Consider the following 22,613-nt stretch of genomic DNA (forward strand, 5'->3'; position numbering starts at 1 on the left):
TAGGCTCTTGCACAATGTCTACGGAGACCCGGCAGTGAACAAAACCACGGTGATTCGCTAGCGAACGAGGCCGCGCAGATCTGTCAAGGTATCCTGTGCTCCGACCTGCAGCGCACATCTGTGACTCCTGCAATGTTGGGACGTGTGGACACTCTCATTCGATGTCATCGACTGGTCACGATCAAACACCTAGCTGCTCAACTGGATCGCTCTTTAGGTAGTGCCGACACAGTGGTCCACTGAGAGGAGCGTCAACCGAGAAAGTTCACAAAACTGAGCTGTTCTTTCTCATATACCCTACAGTCAGAATCTCGCACCTTCCGATTTCCATCTGTTTGGTCCAATGAACGATGCACACTGCGAGGAGCAGTAGGTGGATGGTGGGGATGTTATGGATGCAGCAAGAATTTGACTCCGACGTCGACCAGCAGAGTGTTACCATGTGGGGATACAAGCCTTCCCAGTAAGGTGGCGTAAGGCCGTCACATTGAACGAAAATTATGTCGAAAAATAGGTTTTTGTAGCTAAAAGACAGGGGAATAATCTGGTGTTTTTTTTTCACTACCTGCTTATTTTTTATGACCCACAGTCTAAATTCTTATGGTGGGTCGTATGCTGCCACTTAGCCGCTGTGATTGGGTCCGGGGTCCGGTGTGACTGAAAGTAACAGCACCCCGGCTCCCGTCCTCACTCACACCGTTGCCCGTTTCCCGCCACGTGGAGGCGGGCTCTATTTGTTAACATCCATTTGACATCTTTTTTTGTGCAGCATTAGAAAAACTTATAACTAATACAAAATCAAGTGAGATATTAATAAACAGAACGAAATTAAACATTGAGAAAGAAGGAAGGAAGAGAACTGAATAGAGAAGAGATAGGTACAATATTGTCGGTCACTTGGTTGTGGGCGGCGGCCCGGGTCTTGGAATGACCCTCAAGACGCTGGCCATCGCTCACCATGCCTTGAACATCTACCATACTAAAAACTAACTTAACTAGAAGAGATTAGGGTACCTTAAAGCTAGAAACTGAGACTAAGACCTCTATGTCCAGCCTGCTAAACTTTTTACTTTATACAATAGAGAGGTAACTGATTTTGTGCTTGGCTCAAAGTTGCTAATGAAATGGTACTTGTGGTAATAGTAATAAAGGTAATGACGCTATCGGTTTATGTTGAGCCTACAATGCTCCAAGTAGAGTACATCAGGCGCGAGCTCCTCCCGGCCCCGCCGACAACACGACCTGAACGGTGGTTTTCCCCGATCTACCATAGATATCCGTCGGGTTGGGCTCAAAAGAGAGGGACCACAATTAAGATCCTTCCATCCAGACTGTGCGCTGCCTCTTAACGGAAGGCGTAGGTCCCTTGAAAAGGTACCCAGCTTTAAGCTCTTATTAGACATGGAGATGCTGTTAACTATTCACATATAAGGTGCAATCTGTTTTTAGGATTGTGTGTGACTTGTGCACCTCTTGTCGGTTGTTCCACTGTGTTCTTTGAATTTGACTTGGTTGACACTATGGATCATCCGCGCTGGACGCTTCAATATCTGTGTTGGTGCCCTGGTCTGTATCTGTTTCTTCTTCATCACTCGTGGTGCTAATCATATCTGTGTCCCCCTGGGCATCGTGACGTCTGTTTGGACCGACATGCCTTCGGTAGGGTCTGTTGCGCAAGTATTCTATTTGTTGGATCTTCGAGATTTCGTCCGTTAGTTTGTTGAGTTCAGTCCACCTTTCCGAGTCGTGTATTATGGCATGTAGTTCGTTCTGTGTGTTCAGGCGATTTATGTGTACTGTGTGTCTTATGTTCGTGCGTTGTCTGCTGAAGAAGACAGTATGTTCAGGGGAACCTTCTTCCCCGCATGTGCATCTATTAATCTGCTGCAGACTCATGCGGTACAGGTGCGTGGGATAAGGGCCATGTCCTGTGATGAAATGTACCATACCGCGGCTGGGATCAATGTGTTTTAGTTTTAGTCTTTCCCGGATGTCAGGGAAGAAGTTGTATACACGGCGGCCCTTATCGCTGATGGCCCACTCGCTCTGCCAGGTATCCACTCGCCATGCTTTGAGTTGGAGTGTTGTCTCAATCGGTACACCAGTGATCTGCCGAACCTGGTCTATTCTACCCATCCAAAGCCAGTACATTGCTGCGCGGTACCTGATGGTGCTATCTATGGGGAAGATTCCCATGACGACATATAGTTCGTCATTTGATCTTGTGTTGAATGCCCCTCTTAGTCGAAGTAGAACACTTCTTTATCCTCGACGTGCAATGGTTGTGTTGATTGGGAGATTTAACCTGTGGGCCCACGTACTGGCAGAAAAACATAGTACTGACTCGAAGAGAGCGCAATGGCATGTTCGTGTCACTGACAGGGGTAGTCTGAATTGTTCCGAATTTAGCCTAGCCAGTTTGTGTAGTATCTTTTCTGCTTTGTTTGTGCATATTCGCATGTGTTCGTGGAAGTTCAATCGTTCATCAATGTATACTCCTAGATAGCGTGTGACTGCTAGTCCTTTTATGTTTGTGACCCCGATTTTGACTATTGGGTTCCTGCACAGGATACCCTTTAGCAATGTATAAGATGTTTTGTTTCCTGCTATCTTCAATTTATTATCTGTGCACCATTGGGTTATTGTTCTAAGTGTTCCAATGGATCTTTCTTCTAGCTGGGCACGGTTGTTTGCTGAAACTACGACGGGTAGATCATCAGCATAAGCGACAACTCCATCTGTCAAGATGTGCTCCTTTAGTAACTGTAGGAGCGGTTCTATAACATGTCCCAGAAGATGGGGCCGCAGATCGACCCTTGTGGACAACCTTTTGTAATTCGTTTAATCACTTTCTGGTTGTCCATTTGCCAAACGACCTTTCTGTCTTTGCAGTAGTCCATGAAACTATTATACAGAGACTCCGGTACCTGCAGGTGTCTGAGCCTCTTGAACAAGGCCGGCCACCAGAGGTTGTCGAAGGCATCTGAGATGTCTATCATAATTGCTAGTGTGTATTTGGAGGGTGTGTCGTGTACTAGTTGGGGTGTTCTGTTAATTGTGTCGTCTATAGATTTCCCTTCCCTGAAGCCGTATTGGTGTGGTGCAGTCCCCGTAGTGTTCAGTGTGCTTGTAGTCTTTTCCAGAGCAGTTTTTCTTGTACTTTACCGAGTGTATTGATCAGGCAAATTGGTCTGTATGACTTGGGGTCTGATGGGTCTTTGTCTGGAGCGTTTTTGATGATAATCGCCTTCGAGGTCTTCCACACTGCAGGCAGACGGCCCAGCCTTAATGCATCGTTTAACAACGTTGTGAGAAACGGGGCGATCTGCGGTGCAGTTTGTTTCAGTACCTCAGAGTGGATACCATCCGGTCCAGGCGCCTTTTTGTTTTTGAGTTCTGAGATCGCTGTCGCCACTTCTTCCTGCGCAAATGGACAGGTGACGGTTGGTGTGGTGTATACTGTGTCTACTTCGCGTCTCAGTGCTGCATGTTGTGGTGAGTCTGTGTCTGCGGTGTCGTCGGGCAGGAGTTTGCTCAGCAGGAACGCCGCTGTGCGTCTCCAGCCGTTAGTCATCTCACCATCCTCCTGTCGCAGCGTCCCCAGAACCAGTGGGCTCTTAATTTTCTCTGTCACATTTTTGTATGGTTCCCCCCAAATGTTTAGTTGTGTTTGTGCTGCTACATGGCTGGTCCAATGGTCTTTCCTGGTCTTATTCAGCTCAAGCTTATATTTGTCCTTGGCAAGCCGGTAGTCGTGTAGTCGTGGTTGTCTTTCTCTATCTGAAATTCTAAACATTCATGGTGGTGTCTGTTTGTTCTATATCGTGTCTCCCTACCACTTTCGCGCAACGACGCTCTGAGTGTGTTTTTAGGGAATTGGCTAGTTTGACCCTGGGACGTGTTGCTGGTAAGGAGACGCCAGACCACACATGACATGTAGAATTCAGAAGAGTTCAGTGACACTAGCGATGATATAACCAAATACTTAATGATCTCAGCGTCAGCTCCACTGCACTCCCTGTAAAAGAATCTTAATACTAACTAAATTTAGTGGAAGGGGTTCAAGGCTTTCCTATTTTTAGTTATCTGGTAAAATAACGTCGAAAAAGCAGTTACGTTTACCATTGGAAATTTTATTCTACTCACAAAACATCGTTTATAAACTGCACTATTGATAAAAGGGAATGTTTTAATACAGGACGGTAAAAACCAACTGCGTTCAACAAAAATGTGAACGAATATTCCCTGAATGGGTTTCCAAGTTCTACAATGGATAGAAGGATGAGCTATGCCATATCACATCTATAATCTAGGTTTAAATTACGTTTCACAAAAGAGAAAAACTATCAAAATGGTCTACAGTGACCCTCAATTATCTTTAATAACTTATCTAACTTGTCGTAAATTACAGTGGCTCATTTGGCTTCTCAATAACTATATAACAGAAAAATCATCGCGTTTCAGATTTTTACTTCAAGTGGCAAATATGAACACCATGAGCTTTAATTGACAATCGACACTAGTATTACGCAAAAAAGGGGGTGTAACAGATGAGACTTCTGCAGTTCTGAGTGAAGCCTTATGCGCTCAAAAATGCGGCATCGCGTGCGTTCATTACCTTGTCGGTGTTTAGGCAGCGTCAGGGCAGCGGAGGGCAGCACAGCTCCGCTCACCTCGCCATCTCGGAAGCAACTCTCTTCTCCTTACTACAATTTACCGAAGTTGGTTTAAAAAAAACTTTCTGGCTGTGTTTTCATCTGACCAGTCAGGGTCTCAATGTTAACCTTAAGCTCCGCCTACAAAAATTCTGTCTATCCAATGAGAAACGTTATACTTCTCGTGGTGGCGCAATGTTTTTAAAGTTTGCAACGTAACAGAGACGCGAAAATGTCTCACGCTAAAACCTGCAGCTGGTGTGCTCCTTTTAGCGTTATCGTGAGATCTATACTGTTCTTCTGGAGGGCTCTATCTTTTAACATGGGCTGGGGGGTGGTCCTAATGTAACAGACACGCGAAAAAGTCTCACGCTAAAACTTGCGGGTGGTAGTGGCCCTTTTTGTGTTATCGTAAGATCTATACTGTTTTTCTTGAGGGCTCTAGCTTTTAACATGGGCTGGGGGGTGGTCCTTGACGTAACAGAGACGCGAAACAGTCTCACGCTAAAACGTGCGGGTGGTGAGGCCCTAGTGGTTAGCTGGCGACGTGGGTGTCAAGTCCGTCCCTTATCGTAGGGCCTTCTAGCTTAACACGGTTCTGCTCTCGGCTTCTGTCCTCGTTTCTCCCCTCGGAAATGCGTCGGTCTCACAGTGGGAAGGTACGACATGCGTTTAGGCATCCTTGTGTTAGTCTGTGGTATTCCATTTGCTCGCTCGTTACTCGTATTACTTTGGTTAATTTAATGTCACGATTTATTCGGAGCTATGTGACATACTACTGGATTTGCTTATCATGTCAGGGTTTTCATGGAAGGTGTTGGATTTGCCTGACACCTTACAAAATTGCTCGTTGGTAAAGCTTACGTTTACGTTTTGAGTCTTGTTGAGTCGTGTTAATTGTGTAGTCCAAGGAACATTTTGGTGTTTTGTAATTCTTTGCGTGGGTATGCAGGTGTTCTGTGTGTGCATGATGATATCTGTCAGCATGTGTGCTCTGTAATCAACACTGCCGGTGATGTCTTGTGGTATGTGCTCATGTATTTTTTGTCTGACCCTGTCCCAGTGTTTTTTGTCAAATAATAGTTTTTCTGGTGGTGTTTCTGTGTTGACGTTTGGTGTACCACTTAAGGTTAGAGTGATGATGTTGTGGTCGCTAGCAGTGATCTGGTCATGTACAGTTCAGTCTCGTACGTGGTTGATGGCGGCATTATTAACGAGGGTAATGTCTATGTTTGATGAATGACCGTTGTGTCCGATGTGAGTCGGGGGATGTCCTTCCTTGTTGAGTACGTGTAGTCTGTTTTATTGGATGATGTCGTTTATTATTCTACCTCTGTCGTCAGTTCTGTCTGAATGCCACAGGGTTGATCTGGCATTTATGTCTCCACAGATGAGAAGTTTTTTGTCGCCAGCGTATTGCGCAACATCTCTGATGAGGTCTGCGTATGGTTTGATGAAGTGACAGAAATGGGCGTACAGCGACGCGATGATCCAGGTATCCCCCTTGTGTGTGACTTCAACTGTAACTAGGTACTCGGAACAGAGTTCTGTAATTTTGACTGGATGTATTTCTTTGTTTAGGATTATGACAGATGCCAAGATGCCATGCAGCCTGTCCCCTCCGCAACTGTCACCGCACTTGGAGGAAAGTTGGGGATATGCCCTTGTCTAGTGTAGGGCTCCTGTATGCACAGAATGTCAGTTTTTAGTTCACGTAGGACCCGTGGGAGCTCCGAATTTACAAGTATACTCCGCATAGCATTAAGCTGCGCTATTAGCAGTTTGGGTGTTTAACGGTGGCGTAGCACTTGCTGCCAGTTTGACTATAATAGAAGTATGTTCTCCCATGAGCCCTTACGTGATCATTGTAAAGCTTGTCCATATCGAATGGTTCCTCCCTGCGGGCGCACACCAGCATGAGCAGATCTAGTAGGCTGTCTGGATCTGTTGGAATATTCTCCGTTTTGAGAATCAGTCTATCGGTTTGCTCTGATGTACGGAAACAAACAGATCGGCCGTACGGGTGTAAGGTGTGGATGAGCATCCGCTGTGCCGTCTCTAAGACGTCTCTTTTTTGTAGCCTACTTAATTTTACATTTATATCCAGCTTGTCGTAACTAAAACTATCGGTGTCGATGACGTGTGTTGGCGTCTCTGCAGCCGTGACGTGTCGTGATGTTGTAATGGCGTTGCTGTGCACCTCTACGGGGGGCGCTGGATTGGCTTCCTCGTTGGTTGTTGTGGGGGTTTCCTTGGGCGTCGGCATTGAGATTGTTGGTTGGGGGGCTGCGAAGGTGTTGGTATCATCAGGGGTATGCACTTTCGTATCACTAGGTTTTGAGGCAGCCTGCGAATGCCGCGATTGGTCGTCGCACGCTTTCGCTTTCTTGACTCTCTTAGGCCGTTTGGGCTTTCTATGCGGTTTTAGTTCCCTAAAGGCTGTGACGATTGGTTTGTTTTTTGTGTGTGTTTCGTTTGTGCAGTATTGATGTGTATCAGATGTGTTGGTTGTTTGTGCCTCCATTCTGCATTGATCTGACGTGATTTGGTTCCCACTTGACTGCTCGTCTACGCTGTCTGTGACAGACATAGCAGCTTTTGGTATGTTATGCGCACTGTCGCCTCTATTGCCAGACCCGCCGCAGACTTTTGTTGCGGCTGTTGCTGCGGCTTTTTGTGTAGCATTCGTGGTGTCTGCCGGCGCTGTGGCCTGTTCGAGGTCGGTATTACGGTTTCGAATATCATTGTTATGAACACTACAATCTCTGGCGTAAGGGCAGTAATAATATACGTCGTCTTCTTCCTCTGTCAGTGAGTCAGAGAGAGTTATTTTGCGTTTGATTTGATTACAGTCTGAGGTGTCTGATTTGTCCATGTTTTTCGTTTCGGCTCCAGTTGTGCTGGCTTGCGTTACGGTTGTGTTTAGCACCGTTGGGTTCAAGGTCTCACCTTGTATGAATTTGATTGGTGTATTAGAATCCTGAATAAAACCAACTTGATTTTAGAAAACAACGTGTTGCGTTATTTATCGTAGATCTAGTTGACGCCGCTGCTCGGGAACTGTGACGAAGAACGTACAAGTACAGGAGAACTTCCTGATCGTGCTAGTACCTTTAAATACCACCGCGCCCCCCAGTCAGCTGATCGGCTGATTCATACCCGGCAGGTTGTGCGAGGTCGGCTCCAAAACGGGCACACAAAGCACACAAATCCGTCTGTTTACGACTGTGAATGAGGGGGAGAGAGGCACTTGTCGTGGCCCCGCATTTCCCGATGTGGAGCACTTTCTTTCGCGGCTTCACACAGCACGCATCTTCTCTCCCCTCGGCGTTCTTTCTATGGCCTAATCATCCTTTTCTTCCATTGTAAGGCGCCACCGCCATTGACATTGCATAATACGCCGAGCCGGCGTCTAAATGCACTTTGTCACTCAAACAATATCTATTCACAGGGGCGACGCAAGCCAATCGTGAAATGGCCAACAATTACTGCACGCAACAACAAGGACGCCGGGCGATACAACACGGACGACAACAAACCGGGCCGCGGTGCTGAATGGTCCCGGCGAGAGGGTAACGCATAATGGCTGCGGGCCCGCGCGCGCCTTCCAGAAAGGGAACCAGCTCTCCGCAGCACTTGTTTCGGGAAAAAGCAACAGGTTCGCCTTTGTCGGGCCAGTCCTGAATCGAACGGCGAACGGCGGAGCTTAAATAAAGTTGCGCTCGGAAAGACGGTGCCGGCACGCGACTCTCTCGCCTGCATATTCATTGTGCGGCCGCAGTGTGTGTCTCTTTGTGCGCCACCGCTGACTCCTCGAGTGCAGCCACAATCGAGGTGTTTACACGGTCGATATCTGCGTCTGAATGGCCTGAATTCAAGCCGACCGTCTGATTACGTCAGCTGCCCGCAGACCTTGCTCGCTCCTTTTGTGATCGCAGCCTTCTTGGGGCTGGTGTGTCGTGCAGCACCTGCAGATATCGCTGGCAGCGAACCGAGGCCCATCGCATTTGGAAGGACATCTTACTTCGTCTTCTTCTTGACTGCCTCTTTTAGTCTGTTTCTGGCTGTTACGATTTCCATAGTTTACTCAGTCTTCCAGGGTGTCGTTTACTGTGGATACTATCCATCTACCGAGGAAGTCACTGCGATCGAAAGTATCAGTGTTTTTATGACAGATAGTTATTGGACATCTGCTGAACCTCCAACTAAGAGGATCGGGATATTCTATCAAGGTTTCCTCCCCTAGTCTTCAGGTTTATTAATTTTTAATTATTTGTTTGCTGCCTCCAGATGTATTGCCTACCGGGTGCAAATTATTTAAGCCGACACGGAGGGAATGAGCTTACGGTCGCTCAACGTCGAGGTCATCAGCGCGAGGTTGCACAGGACACCAAAACAAACATTTCTTTTGTAATGTCGTAATTAGCTCTGAGCATTTTTTAAATCCGGTTGTTGTTGTGGTCTTCAGGCCAGAGACTGGTTTGATGCAGCTCTCCATGCTACTCTATCCTGTGCAATGTTCTTTATCTCCCAGTACCTACTGCAACCTACATCCTTCTGAATCTGTTTAGTGTATCCATCTCTTCGTCTCCCTCTACGATTTTTACCCTCTACGCTGCCCTCCAATACTAAACTGTTAATCCCTTGATGCTTCAGAATATGCCCTACCAACCGATCCCTTCTTCTAGTCAAGTTGTGCCACACATTTCTCTTCTCGCCAATTCTATTCAATACCTACTCATTAGTTATGTGATCTACCCATCTAATCTTCAGTATTCTTCTGTAGGTGATATGAAACTTCCTGGCAGATTAAAACTGTGTGCCGGACTGAGAATCGAACTCGGGACCTTTGCCTTTCGCGGGCAATTGCTCTACCAACTGAGCTACCCAAGCATGACTTACGCCCCGTCCTCACAGCTTTACTTCTGCCAGTACCTCGTCTCCTACCTTCCAAACTTAACAGAAGCTCTCCTGCAAAACCTTGCAGAACTAGCACTCCTGAAAGGCGAAAGACAAAGGTCCCGAGTTCGAGTCTCGGTCCGGCACACAGTTTTAATCTGCCAGGAAGTTTCATATCAGTGCACACTTCGCTGTAGAATGAAAATTTCATTCTAGATCATTGTTATAGTTTTACATCATTACGAAGTGTCGTATTCAAGATCTATGGAACAAGTATTAATCTAACCTAATATAATCTTTGTAGATGCAATCAGAATGTAGCTCGCGCTTATATCATTTAGTTTGTGTAATGCCGTTTGTATCGTATCCTAGCTGTCTTGTATTATGTTCATTTATTCCAGTATTTATGCCTGATGTCCTACTGCTTTTCCATTCTATGGCCACGTCTTATCATAACAACAACATAAGAACACACAGAAAAACTAATGCTTTTCAGTGTGTATGTGGCACAATAAAAACACTTAAGAGTAAAAGAAGGAAAGAAAAGAGCTACAACTTTATTATATGGGGCAGAAAGCTGGACGTTGAGAAACAAAGATTTACTACGAGAATCTTCAGAACTGAAATTTCCAAGGTCCGTGGAAGAGTGCACTAGGGAAAACAATATGAGAAATGAAATAAAAATGGAAGAATTAAACTACCAATGGAATACCCGTATAAATCGTGGGACAATAGAAATGTGGGAAGACAGAGGAAGTGGTGGTGAGACCAGAACAGGCCTTAGGCCTAACCTTCAAACGAAAGAAGAGGAAGTCTAAGAAGAAGGTGAAGAAGAACAGTAATAATGATCGGAAAATAGTCCAAATAAGATTAGATAAAATGTTGATTTTGAGGATATGCTTTTATGTCATAGCTAAAAGCAAAAATTTAAAAAGAGTAATGAATATTAGACACATAATATTATCCGAAGAAGAAGTCGACTAGATATTCTTTCATTTAAGAAAGCACACAATTTTCATGATCGTTTACATGAAAAATAAATGTATGTCGCCAGTGCTCGAAAACTCGTGCTCATGTGCTCATGCAACGCAAAAATGCTCTAAAACCTGACAGCGACGTTTTTTAATATGAGCTGTAAAGAGCATCTGACAACAAAACCCAAGTAACACTGCGTTGCTTACACCCGCATCGTTCCCATTGCTCACGATTCTGATAGCCGAATCTTCGAAACTTAAAGCGAAGCACATATTTGTGGTGTTGCCGGTTCAGGGTGGCCCATAATGATACTGGTTAGAGTATCTTACTTGGTTCCTTAAACACGTTCAGTGCTGGAACATGTAACGCAGAACAATTTATCCTGCAGTGCTGAGTTCTAAATTACAATATTTAGCTGCAATAGCAAAAAATGTACACTACTACAGATAAATGAAGACTACTACTTCCATATACGGTTTTTTGTTGTTGCTGCTATCTCAGCTGAAAATCTCCAGTTACATATCATTGTACAAAGATGTTCGCTTGATGACATAGCTCTGACGTGGTGGAATCATTATCAAATGAAAAAGCTCTGTGATTGAGGACGTATGGCTTCAATTGGTTATCACTGATTGCGTTGCAGCGGGTAACACGTAGTGTCCTTAGACGGTAGGGTTCAGTTTTGTGGACCGGACAAACTCGCTGAACGACCAGCGGCGTCTCAAATCGATTGGTGCTGAAGGCCACAGTTAGGTGTGCATTCTGCTATGCTCGCCATAAAACTGGTGTGTCCAAGCGTCGGTCCCACAGAGTGCAAATACCTATGCTGTGAGCATTCTGATGCGCAGATGACAATTCTGCCGCAACATCTCCTGCAGCTCAAGTCACGTGATTTGCTGACGGCGCATTTTAACCCGTACGCCGTTTAGCGTATTTGTAGTGTTATTGCTTCGCTGGTGCAGATAGATCACCTTCGGTAGTACCATGAAACTCTGTATATGCGTTTTACAGACATCTCTGCAATTTGATACCAGGAACGGAAGTTGGCGCAAAGATGGGAAGAGCAATGGTATTGTGCTTTTCCGCCACAGTATTGTAGCTCAAATTCTTGTTCATCTACTTTTTTCGGTACCACAATAAGAACTGACCCCCAACAATATGTTTTTACGTTTTCTATTGCACCTTCTCATATTGCCGAACCTCTGTTCTAATTAATTTCGTTACAATGACACCGTAGAAGGCGCTGAAGTGCCACGAACAAAAAACACATTTAGAACTATGAAAAACAAAAAAACACATTTAGAACTATGAAACTGTTACGGCAAGCGATTTGCATCATCTACTTGTCCAGTACCATTTTCAGTTTTTTTATTTACCTTTCAGCTTTTTAAAGAGAAGTAAAATATTTATAACATCTCTTGAGAAAAAGTAAAACCATACACTGCAATATCAAAATGACATTTACAGCTATAAATTTGTTGGTCATACTTACGAAAAGTAACTGGTCCTCGTTTCACATACTTCTCTTTACATCCGTAGCAACGACAGCACTGCACCATAGCTGTTACTAAAACTCAAAGGCGCAGAAACGTATATAAAACAAGTCGAATACGTGTAATATTTAAGTTCCGCTATTAGAGAAAATTATAGACAAGCAGTGTCGTATCAAAATCACGTGACTAGCCAGGTTTGATGTTGAGAACATATGCAGTAGACAATGGTCACTGCATAGATATGCGTACACTATCGTTCATTCGAAACCTGTATAGCAGAACTATCTATGGAGTGAACATTCAGACGCGCAGGACGCTATTTTTGTGGCTAACATACATCGAATTAGTGAAGTGACTGTGGTGCAGAATAAGGTTTGCTTGTCAACACCCTAAATATTTTGAATATAATTACGTCCTTAACGCAGACAGACCACGCTGAACATTCGACATCTGTAATAGACTGTGTGTGTGTGTGTGTGTGTGTGTGTGTGTGTGTGTGTGTGCTCTGTCTCTGCGAATTTATGCCTTCATGACACTATTCCTTGATAGTATTTTCAAAAGGAATCTGTATAGGTGCTTAACAAAATCAATATCGTATTAGGACTCGTGGAGGAGCATTTTCCTTTAAGAAAACTTTTTATGGATCTTTAATCGTTCTGTACGAAGCAGTCTCCAGTATGAAATACAGCCTCGGAGAGGTGTTATTAGTGACGTTAGTACTTACACGACAAAAGGAAGTGCTTCTACTTAAAATCTGCGTTTTATGCAGAAAAGTTACAATGATCAGTATTGCCCCTTTAAAACTGACGATTTTCCTTTGTTCACAATTACGGTGAGAATGAATCGCATGATAGTCGGAAAAAAAAACTGATCATGAAATATCAGAAATAGGAAAAGTGAAGTATGAAATACAGAAACGACTGGAGCATGATACAATATTAATAAATTCACCTATTTATTTGTAAAAGCGATTCCAGGAGAGATCTTTCTACACAGTGAGAAAAGAACACTGAAACGAGCCAACCTCTGTTTTAGTGCCAATGCCTCTCATTTGGCAGCATTCGTTCAGAATGAGCAACGAAACGGCTATCAAAATTGTTTAAGAGGTAATAAGAATTTTTTTCTGCTTAAACCTCGAATGGAGAGTACAACCAATAACCGAAACTGTAAATGAGATGACTGTTTGGAATACTGTGTGGAACAGTTGCTTACATATCGGTTTGTCCGTTAAAGAAATGTGCTCGATAGGAATGTATAACTGGCTTGCTACATACAATTACAACAGGTTTTTCTTGAAAGCATCATACGAAACCGAAAGAAGTCAGATAACGTCTATGTACAGACTGAAGTGACGAATAAAATTTAGTGGTTAGCTCATCTGTCTAGTGAGTACGAGGCCTGTGTTCGAGTCCCGGCCTTGGTACAAATTTTCATTCGTCGCTTCTGGCTACACATATACATCATAACTGTTTGAGGTTTGGAAAGGTCTCTGGAACAATATACTTTCATTTGAAAAATGCTTACACAGACAAAAAAAAGATCTCTAGCTCCCCTCCGTCTCCACAAAGAAAGGTGACGTGGAACATCACGACTAAATGTATAAATATTTAAAGCTACAACAGTTTCGCCGGATTAGGTTGTCACAAGTAATCTGGAAAGACTTGTATTTTACTGAAATTCAGAATGTCTGGCACAAATCAATTTACAGGACTCTGCGAAATATTTTACTTAGGACGGCGCACGAATCAACCGAAAGCGTCATAATACTTGTTTAGGGAAACCATTTAATTTATGATATGAAGGAAATGTCTTTCGTCACACACACACACACACACACACACACACACACACACACACACACACACACACACACGCACACACACACACATGGACTTCACCAGTTTCAGATCAAAACATTTTGGTTTATAGTGACCCTTATTCCCGTTTACAGATGCGTCATCTTACCTCATGCAGCACCTTAACTTTTTGATTGAAATAGTGTCTCTTCAAAAATCTGAGCGTCTCCCTGCCTCTGTAACAGTAAAATACGTGCGGCAGTCACTGTCCCTTCAAGACAAAGATACAGTTACGTACGAGAGTCAGTGTATACTATTGTTCAAGGAGCTCAGAATTTTACACCCCTTTGTATTTATTGTTCAAGATACGCACAGATTCTACAGGAACTAATAAATTCATCAGACAGAGCGTAGAACGACTTGCCTTTACAAAACACCACCTTAACCATTCTACAGAACAGCGTCCAGTGTTCTACCGTATTCTCTTTTAGACTCTCAGAACAAGGTGAAAATTAAAGTCGGTATCTAGTAATCCAATAAGTACGTTGAAAAGCTTATTTATGACACTAACCTTCTGTTTTATTCACTTGGGAATTAATTATCTCTTTCTCGCAGTTTCTTTTTTGTCCCTTAAACATATATTAACTGATGTCATGTACTACGCGTGTTTTGTCCAGACGGAGGGATACCGTAAAGTAATTATTGAAGATCATGCATTTGCATGGAAATACACTGAGATATGAGTAACCACAAAATATTTCACCTAAAAATCACGTTTACTTGTATGGAGAAGGTGAGATGTGCGTAACCACAAAATATTTCACCTGAAAATTACGTTTACAAAACTGCAGTCGTGGTGAGTGAAATAAAGCTGACAACCAAAGATTAAATTTTGTCCATCAAAACGCTCTATCTGACTGTGAATCCTGCTCAAGAAAAAGTAATCAGAAAGAGTTACGTTTTTTCAAAAGTCGCATTTCTTCGTTGTAACGCTGCCTACTGTGGGATATGTACATACTGCTGCGAACCTCTCGTCTCCAACGTTTTGTAAACTACATTTCGGGTTTTTTTATAAGTGACACTTGTTATTTTGTTATAGAGTAGTTTTGACACAGTTGGTCTCATCAAACTTGAGACTACCACGTACAACGTAACACGCAGCGCTCCAGCTTGCGAGACTGGGCGATGAGCCATAATTCCGCGCAGTGGATTAACGACCTTGGGATGATACACCGGCAGCCTGAGTGTGATATCGCCCTGTCATTTACTCAAATACTGGGCTGGTTCCCAAACTCCGTATCAGGGAATACGGTACACAAACAATTAAAATACGATTACACACAGAACAAAGTATACGCTATTTACAGATAGATGGTGCACATCAGTTCCTTGTTTTAGTTTACCTAGGAGCTGTGGTGTCACGAAGTTAAGTAATAAAACAAAATTCGCCAAATCCTGACAAATCAACCCTATTATTTCGCGTTGTCAAATGTTGTGAACATATCCTGCTCATTTGATCTTCCAGTTATTACTTCTAAACTTGAGTAGAAATGACTTTTAGCTTTTTTGTCCACTACCCCTCTTGTTTTCTTTCAATTCTTCTGCATTTTATGTTAAACATTGAGGTGTCAGACTACTTTCAAGATAGCTATGACTCCTTATTCACTTAAGCCTTTTTTGTAGCGTCATGATGGTACTTGTCTGGAAAACTGATGATTAGTTTGTCGTTATTATAAGAAAGAATTACATGTCTGCCCTCGAAACCCCGTTACCCATAGGTTAATTAGGATTATATTCACTTTTAAATGTACCTCAAATGTCAGCCCCTATCAGTTTCCAGCCATTGACCTTCAGGTTTGTCAGCTTTCCTATGAAACTTAGTCTTCTACCAGTATAATAGTGATTCTTAGAACACAAACTTCATTGACTGCCCATTGAGGAGTCTGGAGATCGAAATAGAAACGTGTTCACTTCTGGAGTTTTGCGAAAAAGTGGTCGTTTCGAGAATGTTTTGCAAGATTTGATTTTGATGAACACAGTTTTTCTGCCCATATCGACAAGTTTTTACGTTTTCTGCAGCCCCCGGCTGTTGAAAATTCCAATTCTTCTACTTTTATGGGCACTTTTCCTACACCAAAAATTAGGTAATGCCTCCAACCACATCGGTCACTCCCTCATCTTTCCAAGGGCAGTTAATGGGTGATCATAATCGGCCTCTTCGACTATGAAAGCACCTCTCTGCAGTGCCTTAGCAGTGGATGAAATATTATCCTTAATCAGAGTCTTAGCAATGGGTGAAATATTATCCAGAAATCTTAGATCAGCAGTCAAAGCCGTTAACCATTCGAAAGCTATGGCGGCGTACTGGATAAAGAATGGGTTTGACGGAGGCGTTCTCTGCTGAAAGTTATCCACCATGGTAGGCACAGCAGCAACGTTAACGCTGGCCGTGATAGCTTTCAACTTCACACAAAGCCATAATGCAACGTTACGTCATTTCGAAACAAGAGTATTTCTGTCGTGATGGAGGCGTTTGTGGTTGATAATTTAGTAAGTGGTTTATTGCCGGGAGCAACCACATAAAAATTGGTATTTCAGTTACCTGTCTCGACGGACACCGGCCATATTCAGATCATAAGAGGCAGCAGCAGAGTTCACGCACCAGCACACTGGTAAAATCACGTTGCCAGTCCATTGAGCTAACAGTAGTTGGCTAAAACACACCGAGGAAACGACATTGCGTGTTATGTAAGTCTGTAGGTCTTCGTGGCCATTGGCGTCAAGGAAATAATTTTGTCGGTTGTTTGACTCCATCAGTCTCTTATCAGTTTCTTCTTATACAAACGATTTCTCGACCTCTCTGCTAGTATGTTCTTTAGCATCTTCTGATATTAGCTGAATTGAAGTTGAGATGATCTGAAGCTATGGGTGTTTAGCTAATTCTGAACACCAGAAGACCCTGAAGATGATACCAGCATAAGGACCGAAACGTTGATCGTGTAAAAGAAATTGAAGATAAACATGATGCGACCTAATAACTGAGAAGATTTTACCATCTGCCTTGTAAATGGTCATTGCCGTTGACTGATGAACTGAAGATGGTGTATGATGGCCGAACCTAGTAATTTCCGTTCGAAATTTTATGTGGTTCTGCCGGACAATAAAGTATTGTTTAAAAAGAGTGTCATGTCGAGCGGTTTTTGTCCGAAGAAGAAGTTCGACGTACCGCGTCCGGCGCGAAAAAACGAAAAACAAAATGCGATCTGAGCGCAGAACAGAGAGACTAAAGAAACGTTTTTTACAGGTCTTCTTAGGAGTAAAAGTATCTTTTTAAAGATGTAACAGTTGTGCGAGGGTAAGACGAAACATAGTGAAATTTTATTTTTAATTTTGCACATGGTGCGCGGTAAAGGCAATAAAGCATAACTTTATCTGCACAATAGTTTGTGTTTATCCTACTTTTGGAAGTCGTTCGAGTGTGTCACTGTGTCGTCACAAAATTCATCGCATTTGCCGGTATCCCAACAACGGATATTCTCCCACAGTTGATGACTGTTCATAAGGACTCTGCTCCTTCATTTTAGGAAGCTAAGGTGGAACCACGCATGAATACGCTGAGAAGGTTGCAAAAGGTACTCGTCGACAGGCGTTTGAAGGTGTAACAAGTAGCTGACATCACTGGCGTATCCCAAGAAAGAGTGTGATATGCTCTACATGTAGAATGTGTGAAACGGACGCCACAGCAGGATACACATGTATTCACTATCGCAAACAAGTCGAAGATCTGCAGGCAACCTTGTATGTAGGGGAACCACAGCTATGAGTAACCATCTTGAGTAGTAATAAACCGCTTCAGCTGTATGTAGTGGGTTACTATTGTATCACTACCGGTTTCGTGGCACTATAAGATGTGGCTTTAGTGCCACGAAACCGGTAGTGATCCAATAATAAAGAACTAAATACTGCTGAAGCGGTTTATTAATACCCAAGAAGCCGAAGATCGTCGGACAAGACGATATTGAGTTTCCTGGGAGTGCCATGGTATCGTGTAACGGCTTTTTCTCATAAAGGAAAAAAACGTCACACTAGCATACTCCAAAAGCTCATTACGAAGTTACAGAAGGCTGTTAAGACAAAGAGTCGTGTGAAGCTGTCACAGGGGGTATATTTGCTCCACACAATGTCCCAACTCATTCGGTACAGGCCACAGTCACGCTTGCTGCTTCTTTGGGCTATCAGATTTAGCGTAACCCCTGTATTCTCATGATATGGTGAAAAGTCCCTTCACGTTAATGCAAATTAACATCGAAGGAAAAAATCATCCAATTGTGCGACATTTAAAGATGAGTGAAATTAGAAAGTCTCACGTACACATTTTTCCGCATCATAAACACTTTACAACAGCGATAGGATTGATCCTCATTATAATTATTGGGATCTTAAATAAATTCAGCCCTTTTCTCCCATCTCCCGATGTTCAGGCTAATACGTTGTGGATGGTTTCCGTCATTGCTTGAAGTTTCAATGCAATACCCACACCGTGAATGTATAAGAAAAAAAAAGAAAATTAAATTATTAGTCTTCGTCTTTACAAACGTAGGTTCTTTCTTTGATGCAAAATGTTCAACAAAATGCTGAGACATGGCGACTGCAATCCAGTTGAAATCGACCTCTTGTGAAATAGTAGCTTACAGGTTTGATTAGTCGAGGCAATACAGGGTGTAAATTTTAAGTTGACAAACTTCTCGAAAACTAAGCTTCACACGACAAAATGTGTAGAATCCAAAACTGATTATTTTCGGGGGGGGGGGGGGGGGGGACACCTCTGTTGGTGCTAATATTAGCCCGCCACACCAACTCCCTGGGGGTGGGATGGGAAGCAACTTTAAAATTGCAAATAGCATCCGCCATTTTTTATTGCAGATTAAGGTCATACATAAAAAACTACGTATACTTTGTCTTAAAAGTTTGTTTTGATTCTTGGTAGTTAGCGCTGTAAGTCAAGAAAATCCATAATATCATTTTTACTCGGAAAATGGTTGCGGATAAATAAAAAATACTTATTTACTTCGTAATTTATTTACTGGCAAGTATTTGCAAATAATCAACAATAAAACAAAACCAATCGTTTCTTTTCAGGAGCACCAAATCTTAAATGGGAATACGTTCATCTTTTCAGTTTCCGAGTGGGTTAGTCTTTTCCTCAGTTAGTCTTTTACTTTGTTTACTCCGTAAGTTAATGAGTTCACTCGTTAGTAAGTAGGATGTATGGCTAGTTAGTTAGCTAGTCAGATGATTTGTTTGAGAATTAAAAGTTGTGTGGCCGCATGACCACGACCCAAACAAAACGTATTCGAATCTGCGGAAAAAATTAATATTTGAGTCAACATTTGTAAAACTCTTAATTTCTCTCTCTCAAACTCCACCCTATGGGGAGAGAGGGAGAGTTTTAGCGAATCAACATTTACGAAGTAAATAGGTATTTTTTTTTATTTATTCGCAACAGTTTTCCACGCAAGAATGACAACATGGATTTTCTTGAATTACAGCGCTGACAAAAAGTACGTAGTTTTTTTTTTATGTAGAATCTGATTCTGCATTAAAAATGATGGACCTCATTTGAAATTTTAAAGTTGCCTCCCGCTCCACCCCCAGGGGGCTGGGGTGGCGGGCTAATTTTAGGACCAACAGATACCCCCCTCCCCTCCTCCTCCCCCCGCCCCCCGAAAAAAATAACTTTGGATTCTACACATTCTTTCGTATGAAGCTTATTTTTCAAGTTATTCTGTTTTGTTAACTAAATATTTACACCCTGTATAAAAATTATTGCTTCATATATGCCTATTAAATAAAATACTTCTTCAAAGTTAAGTAATTCAAAAAGTGCTTTTACATGAGTGCCACCTACAATATAGTGGCAAACAAGACAGAGAATCAAGTGACACAAATCTTGTCATGACAGATGAACAGCATTGCCCTAACGTTGTTCTAAAAGGCCGGCCGCGGTGGCCGAGCGGTTCTAGGCGCTGCAGTCCGGAACCGAGGGACCGCTACGGTCCCTGGTTCGAATCCTGCCTCGGGCATGGATGTGTGTGATGTTCTTAGGTTAGTTAGGTTTAAGTAGTTTTGATGACCTAAGATGTTGAACCATTTTGTTCTAAAAGATAAATGATAAAGATATGCAAAAAACGCCGGCCAGTGTGGGTGCTGGGGTTCTAGGCGCTTCAGTTTGGAACCGCGTGACCGCTACGGTCGCAGGTTCGAATCCTGCCTCGGGCTTGGATGTGTGTGATGTCCTTAGGTTAGTTAGGTTTAACTAGTTCTAAGTTCTAGGGGACTGATGACCTCAGATGTTGAGTCGCATAGTGCTCAGAGCCATTTGAACCATTTTATGCAAACAGCATTTAGAATACACAAACAGTTTCTTGACAGTACGTAACTGAGTACTACATGATGAGCTCTATACATATATTTTTATGATTTTTTAAATAAAGAAAGAGGCTGTGTTATAACGACACACATAAGTTTCTTCCTCTTTCCTCATCTGTAGAGACTAATCTGTTGTGTATATTTTGTGGATGACAACGAGATTGTTTTCGATGTGGAATGTTCCCAAAGGGACAAAACTCTACAACCGAAGCCTCTGCAAAGTCATTCATCGTCGCAGCTCGAGTTTCTCGAGGCGATAATAAAAAATTTACGTCTACCTCTCGAAGGCGTTTATTTTCGAAATAGAATTTAAGATGTACGGCACGATGCCGATGTGACCTTCCAAACATGAACTGATAAGAATGTGAGTGTGAGTGACGCAGATCGTTTTATTCGCAGATCTCCAGGTGGCAGCTGATATCCTCCCGGGGAGAGTTCTGCTGATCCTAATTCCCAGAAAGCTGTTGGCTCGGTCCGGATGCTGAGACCTGTGGGCGTCGCCGGGGAGGCAACATGTTAACGTGCGCTTTGAAACGGCGCAGCTGCGCGCCGGGGCAGGGCAGCTGCGGCGCCGCGCTGACAAAGGCGCGTCCTGGACCAGTTCGCCACCTGGGCTGTGCCTAGCCACCCCTCACGCGGTCCCGCCGGCTGCGCGGGGTACGCCGCACCGCGAACCGCCGTCATCTGCCCCCAGCCCGTCCCCCTCCACCCTGTGGCCGCCCCCTCTCACGCACACACGTACACGTACACGCTCCGTACTCGTCCACGGTGTTGGGATCCGCCGCTCACGTTAGATCGCCCGGCGGCGACCGTGCAGTACCGCGGTCCAGCCATGGTAAACGATCGGTCCAGCGCAATTACGCCGCTTCTTGCGGGATCCTGAAATTGTGAAGAAATAATAAAAAAATTTTAAATCGTCAACTCTGATAACAATATGAATTCACAGAGGATCGCCACATCATCTGCATGACGGAAAATTGCTACGGATGAGCCTGCCGAAGTGGCCGTGCGGTACTAGGCTCTGCACTCTGGAACCGAGAGACTGCTACGGTCGCAGGTTCGAATCCTGTGTGTGATGTCTTTAGGTTAGTTAGGTTTAACTAGTTCCAAGTTCTAGGGGACTAATGACCGCAGAAGTTGAGCCCCATAGTGCTCAGAGCCATTTGGACCATTTTTTTTGCTACGGATGTTCCACAAGGTTCGATACTGGGCCCATTTCTGTTCCTGCAGTATACGACTGATTTCTACATCTACATCTACATGATTACTCTGCAATTCACATTTAACTGCTTGGCAGAGGGTTCATCGAACCACAATCATACTACCTCTCTACCATTCCACTCCCGAACAGCGCGCCGAAAAAACGAACACTTAAACCTTTCTGTTTGAGCTCTGATTTCTGTTATTTTATTTTGATGATCGTTCCTACCTATGTGGGTTGGGCTCAACAAAATATTTTCGCGTTCGGAAGAGAAAGTTTCGTAAATAGATCTCGCCGCGACGACAAATGCCTTTGCTTTAATGACTTCCACCCCAACTAGCGTATCATATCTGCCACACTCTCTCCCCTATTACGTGATAATACAAAACAAGCTGCCCTTTTTTGCACGCTTTCGATGTCCTCCGTCAATCCCACCTGGTAAGGATCCCACACCGCGCAGCAATATTCTAACAGAGGACGAAAGAGTGTGGTGTAAGCTGTCTATTTAGTGGACATGTTGCATCTTCTAAATGTCCTGCCAATGAAATGCAACCTTTGGCTCGCCTGCCCCACAATATTATTTATGTGGTCTTTCCAACTGAAGTTGTTCGTAATTTTAACACCAACGTACTTAGTTGAATTGACAGCCTTGAGAATTGTACTATTTATCGAGTAATCGAATTCCAACGGATTTTTTTTGGAACTCATGTGGATCACCTCACACTTTTCGTTATTTAGCGTCAACTGCCACCTGCCACACCATACAGCAATCTTTTCTAAATCGCTTTGCAACTGATACTGCTCTTCGGATGACCTTACTAGACGGTAAATTACAGCATCATCTGCTAACAACCTAAGAGAACTGCTCAGATTGTCACCCAGGCTGAAAAGTTCAGCTTGGCTATTTACAATAATGAGCGCTTCAGAATGGGATTGCGTCCCTGAAAACAGTTACAAAGAATGAGATATGACTAAATAAAATACGAGGGTCACTCCAAAAGAAATGAACACATTTTTAATTCATCATTTATTCTACACGTTTGAAAGTTTTACGGTAAGTAGATACATCCTTCAGGAACAATATTTTCATTTCTCCACAAAATTTCCATCCCTCTCAACTGCCTTATGCCACCTTGAACCAGCACTTGTATACCCGCACGGTAAA

Source organism: Schistocerca gregaria, chromosome 2 (genome assembly GCF_023897955.1).
Source record: "Schistocerca gregaria isolate iqSchGreg1 chromosome 2, iqSchGreg1.2, whole genome shotgun sequence".
Lineage (NCBI taxonomy): Eukaryota > Metazoa > Arthropoda > Insecta > Orthoptera > Acrididae > Schistocerca > Schistocerca gregaria.